The sequence below is a fragment of the Salmo trutta genome, chromosome 3 (genome assembly GCF_901001165.1).
Source record: "Salmo trutta chromosome 3, fSalTru1.1, whole genome shotgun sequence".
NCBI lineage: Eukaryota > Metazoa > Chordata > Actinopteri > Salmoniformes > Salmonidae > Salmo > Salmo trutta.
The window spans coordinates 72,020,297-72,027,607 of NC_042959.1; positions in this window are offsets into that span (position 1 = coordinate 72,020,297).

The following is a 7,311-nucleotide window of genomic DNA, read 5'->3' on the forward strand; positions in this document are numbered from 1 at the left end:
ACACACACTGTATTTAACAGTTACAGCTTTAGTTACAGATTCACAACACACACACACTGTATATTAACAGTTACAGCATTATTACAGATTCACACACACACACTGTATATTAACAGTTACAGCTGTTAGTTACAGATTCACACACACACACACACACACAGACTGTATATTAACAGTTACAGCTGATAGTTACAGATTCTCACACACACACAGTGTATATTAACAGTTACAGCTGTTAGTTACAGATTCACACACACACACTGTATATTAACAGTTACAGCAGTTAGTTACAGATTCACACACACACACACACTGTATATTAACAGTTACAGCTGTTAGTTACAGATTCACACACACACACACACACTGTATAATAACAGTTACAGCTGTTAGTTACAGATTCACACACACACACACACACACACACACACACTGTATATTAACAGTTACAGCTGTTAGTTACAGATTCACACACACACACACACACTGTATATTAACAGTTACAGCTGTTAGTTACAGATTCACACACACACACACTGTATATTAACAGTTACAGCTGTTAGTTACAGATTCACACACACACACACACACACTTTATATTAACAGTTACAGCTGTTAGTTACAAATTCACACACACACACACACTGTATATTAACAGTTACAGCTGTTAGTTACAGATTCACACAACACACTGTATATTAACAGTTACAGCTGTTAGTTACAGATTCACACACACACACACACACACACACACACTGTATATTAACAGTTACAGCAGTTAGTTAGAGATTCACACACACACACTGTATATTAACAGTTACAGCTGTTAGTTACAGATTCACACACACACACACACACACACACAGACTGTATATTAACAGTTACAGCTGTTAGTTACAGATTCACACACACACACACACAAACTGTATATTAACAGTTACAGCTGTTAGTTACAGATTCACACACCACACACACACCACTGTATATTAACAGTTACAGCAGTAGTTACAGATTCACACACACAACACACACACACACACACTGTATATTAACAGTTACAGCTGTTAGTGACAGATTCACACACACACACACACACAGACTGTATATTAACAGTTACAGCTGTTAGTTATAGATTCACACACACACACACACACACTGTATATTAACAGTTACAGCTGTTAGTTACAGATTCATACACACACACAAGCTGTATATTAACAGTTACAGCTGTTAGTTACAGATTCACACACACACACACACACACACACACACACACACACACTGTATATTAACAGTTACAGCAGTTAGTTACAGATTCACACACACACACACTGTATATTAACAGTTACAGCTGTTAGTTACAGATTCACACACACACACACACACTTTATATTAACAGTTACAGCTGTTAGTTACAAATTCACACACACACACACACACACACACACTGTATATTAACAGTTACAGCTGTTAGTTACAGATTCACACACACACACACTGTATATTAACAGTTACAGCTGTTAGTTACAGATTCACACACACACACACACACTGTATATTAACAGTTACAGCAGTTAGTTAGAGATTCACACACACACACTGTATATTAACAGTTACAGCTGTTAGTTACAGATTCACACACACACACACACAGACTGTATATTAACAGTTACAGCTGTTAGTTACAGATTCACACACACACAACACACACTGTATATTAACAGTTACAGCTGTTAGTTATAGATTCACACACACACACACTGTATATTAACAGTTACAGCTGTTAGTTACAGATTCACACACACACACACACTGTATATTAACAGTTACAGCTGTTAGTTACAGATTCACACACACACACACACACACACACACACACACACACACACACACACTGTATATTAACAGTTACAGCTGTTAGTTACAGATTCACACACACACACACAGACTGTATATTAACAGTTACAGCTGTTAGTTACAGATTCACACACACACACACTGTATATTAACAGTTACAGCTGTTAGTTACAGATTCACACACACACACACACACACACACTGTATATTAACAGTTACAGCAGTTAGTTACAGATTCACACACACACACACACACTGTATATTAACAGTTACAGCTGTTAGTGACAGATTCACACACACACACACACACAGACTGTATATTAACAGTTACAGCTGTTAGTTATAGATTCACACACACACACAGACACTGTATATTAACAGTTACAGCTGTTAGTTACAGATTCACACACACACACACTGTATATTAACAGTTACAGCTGTTAGTTACAGATTCACACACACACACACACACACACACACACACACTGTATATTAACAGTTACAGCAGTTAGTTACAGATTCACACACACACACAAGCTGTATATTAACAGTTACAGCTGTTAGTTACAGATTCACACACACACACTGTATATTAACAGTTACAGCTGTTAGTTACAGATTCACACACACACACACACACACACACACACACACACACACACACACACTGTATATTAACAGTTACAGCTGTTAGTTACAGATTCACACACACACACACTGTATATTAACAGTTACAGCTGTTAGTTACAGATTCACACACACACACACTGTATATTAACAGTTACAGCTGTTAGTTACAGATTCACACACACACACACTGTATATTAACAGTTACAGCAATTAGTTACAGATTCACACACACACACTGTATATTAACAGTTACAGCTGTTAGTTACAGATTCACACACACACACACTGTATATTAACAGTTACAGCTGTTAGTTACAGATTCACACACACACACACTGTATATTAACAGTTACAGCTGTTAGTTACAGATTCACACACACACACACTGTATATTAACAGTTACAGCAATTAGTTACAGATTCACACACACACACTGTATATTAACAGTTACAGCTGTTAGTTACAGATTCACACACACACACACACAGACTGTATATTAACAGTTACAGCTGTTAGTTACAGATTCACACACACACACACTGTATATTAACAGTTACAGCTGTTAGTTACAGATTCACACACACACACACACTGTATATTAACAGTTACAGCAGTTAGTTACAGATTCACACACACACACACACTGTATATTAACAGTTACAGCTGTTAGTTACAGATTCACACACACACACACACACACACTGTATAATAACAGTTACAGCTGTTAGTTACAGATTCACACACACACACACACACACACACACACACACTGTATATTAACAGTTACAGCTGTTAGTTACAGATTCACACACACACACACACACACACTGTATATTAACAGTTACAGCTGTTAGTTACAGATTCACACACACACACACACACGGTATATTAACAGTTACAGCAGTTAGTTACAGATTCACACACACACACACACACTGTATATTAACAGTTACAGCTGTTAGTTACAGATTCACACACACACACACACACACACACACACACACACACACACACACACACACTGTATATTAACAGTTACAGCTGTTAGTTACAGATTCACACACACACACACACACACACACACACACACACACACACACACTGTATATTAACATTTACAACTGTTAGTTACAGATTCACACACACACACACACACACACACACACACACGCACGCACACTGTATATTAACAGTTACAGCTGTTAGTTACAGATCCACACACACACACACACTGTATATTAACAGTTACAGCAGTTAGTTACAGATTCACACACACACACACACACTGTATATTAACAGTTACAGCTGTTAGTTACAGATTCACACACACACACACACACACACACTGTATATTAACAGTTACGGCAGTTAGTTACAGATTCACACACACACACACACACACACACACACACACACACACACACACACACACACACACACACTGTATATTAACAGTTACAGCTGTTAGTTACAGATTCACACACACACACACTGTATATTAACAGTTAGTGCTATTAGTTACAGATTCACACACAAACACACACACTGTATATTAACAGTTACAGCTGTTAGTTACAGATTCACACACACACACACACACTGTATATTAACAGTTACAGCTGTTAGTTACAGATTCACTCACACACACACACACACTGTATATTAACAGTTACAGCAGTTAGTTACAGATTTACACACACACACACTGTATATTAACAGTTACAGCTGTTAGTTACAGATTCACACACACACACACACTGAAAATTAACAGTTACAGCAGTTAGTTACAGATTCACACACACACACACTGTATATTAACAGTTACAGCTGTTAGTTACAGATTCACACACACACACTGTATATTAACAGTTACAGCTGTTAGTTACAGATTCACACACACACACACACACACACTGTATATTAACAGTTACAGCTGTTAGTTACAGATTCACACACACACTGTATATTAACAGTTACAGCTGTTAGTTACAGATTCTCACACACACACACACACACACACACACACACACACACACACACACACACACGCACACTGTATATTAACAGTTACAGCTGTTAGTTACAGATCCACACACACACACACACTGTATATTAACAGTTACAGCTGTTAGTTACAGATTCACACACACACACACTGTATATTAACAGTTACAGCTGTTAGTTACAGATTCACACACACACACACACTGTATATTAACAATTACAGCTGTTAGTTACAGATTCAAACACACACACACACACACACGGTATATTAACAGTTACAGCAGTTAGTTACAGATTCACACACACACACACACACACTGTATATTAACAGTTACAGCTGTTAGTTACAGATTCACACACACACACACACACTGTATATTAACAGTTACAGCTGTTAGTTGCAGATTGAAACACACACACTGTATATTAACAGTTACAGCTGTTAGTTACAGATTCACACACACACACACTGCATATTAACAGTTACAGCAATTAGTTACAGATTCACACACACACACACTGTATATTAACAGTTACAGCTGTTAGTTACAGATTCACACACACACACACACACAGACTGTATATTAACAGTTACAGCTGTTAGTTACAGATTCACACACACACACACACTGTATATTAACAGTTACAGCTGTTAGTTACAGATTCACACACACACAAACTGTATATTAACAGTTACAGCAGTTAGTTACAGATTCACACACACACACACACTGTATATTAACAGTTACAGCTGTTAGTTACAGATTCACACACACACACACACACACACTGTATAACAGTTACAGCTGTTAGTTACAGATTCACACACACACACACACACACACACACACACACACACACACTGTATATTAACAGTTACAGCTGTTAGTTACAGATTCACACACACACACACACACACACTGTATATTAACAGTTACAGCTGTTAGTTACAGATTCACACACACACACACACACACACGGTATATTAACAGTTACAGCAGTTAGTTACAGATTCACACACACACACACACACTGTATATTAACAGTTACAGCTGTTAGTTACAGATTCACACACACACACACACACACACACACACTGTATATTAACAGTTACAGCTGTTAGTTACAGATTCACACACACACACACACATACACACACACACACACACACACACACACACACACACACACACACTGTATATTAACATTTACAACTGTTAGTTACAGATACACACACACACTTACAGATCCACACACACACACACACACTGTATATTAACAGTTACAGCAGTTAGTTACAGATTCACACACACACACACACACTGTATATTAACAGTTACAGCTGTTAGTTACAGATTCACACACACACACACACACACACACACACACTGTATATTAACAGTTACAGCTGTTAGTTACAGATTCACACACACACACACACACACACACACACACACACACACACACACACACACACACACACACACACACTGTATATTAACAGTTACAGCTGTTAGTTACAGATTCACACACACACACACTGTATATTAACAGTTAGTGCTATTAGTTACAGATTCACACACACACACACACACTGTATATTAACAGTTACAGCTGTTAGTTACAGATTCACACACACACACACACACACACACACACACTGTATATTAACAGTTACAGCTGTTAGTTACAGATTCACACACACACACACACACTGTATATTAACAGTTACAGCAGTTAGTTACAGATTTACACACACACACACTGTATATTAACAGTTACAGCTGTTAGTTACAGATTCACACACACACACACACTGAAAATTAACAGTTACAGCAGTTAGTTACAGATTCACACACACACACACACACTGTATATTAACAGTTACAGCTGTTAGTTACAGATTCACACACACACACTGTATATTAACAGTTACAGCTGTTAGTTACAGATTCACACACACACACACACACACACTGTATATTAACAGTTACAGCTGTTAGTTACAGATTCACACACACACTGTATATTAACAGTTACAGCTGTTAGTTACAGATTCACACACACACACACACACACACACACACACACACACACGCACACTGTATATTAACAGTTACAGCTGTTAGTTACAGATCCACACACACACACACACACACTGTATATTAACAGTTACAGCTGTTAGTTACAGATTCACACACACACACACTGTATATTAACAGTTACAGCTGTTAGTTACAGATTCACACACACACACACACACTGTATATTAACAATTACAGCTGTTAGTTACAGATTGAAACACACACACACACACACGGTATATTAACAGTTACAGCAGTTAGTTACAGATTAACACACACACACACACACTGTATATTAACAGTTACAGCTGTTAGTTTCAGATTCACACAGACACACACACACTGTATATTAACAGTTACAGCTGTTAGTTACAGATTCATACACCCACACACACTGTATATTAACAGTTACAGCTGTTAGTTACAGATTCAAACACACACACACACACACACACACTGTATATTAACAGTTACAGCTGTTAGTTACAGATTCACACACACACACACACACACTGTATATTAACAGACAGTTACAGCTGTTAGTTACAGATTCACACACACACACACTGTATATTAACAGTTACAGCTGTTAGTTGCAGATTGAAACACACACACACTGTATATTAACAGTTACAGCTGTTAGTTACAGATTCACACACACACACACACACTGTATATTAACAGTTACAGCTGTTAGTTACAGATTCACACACACACACACTGTATATTAACAGTT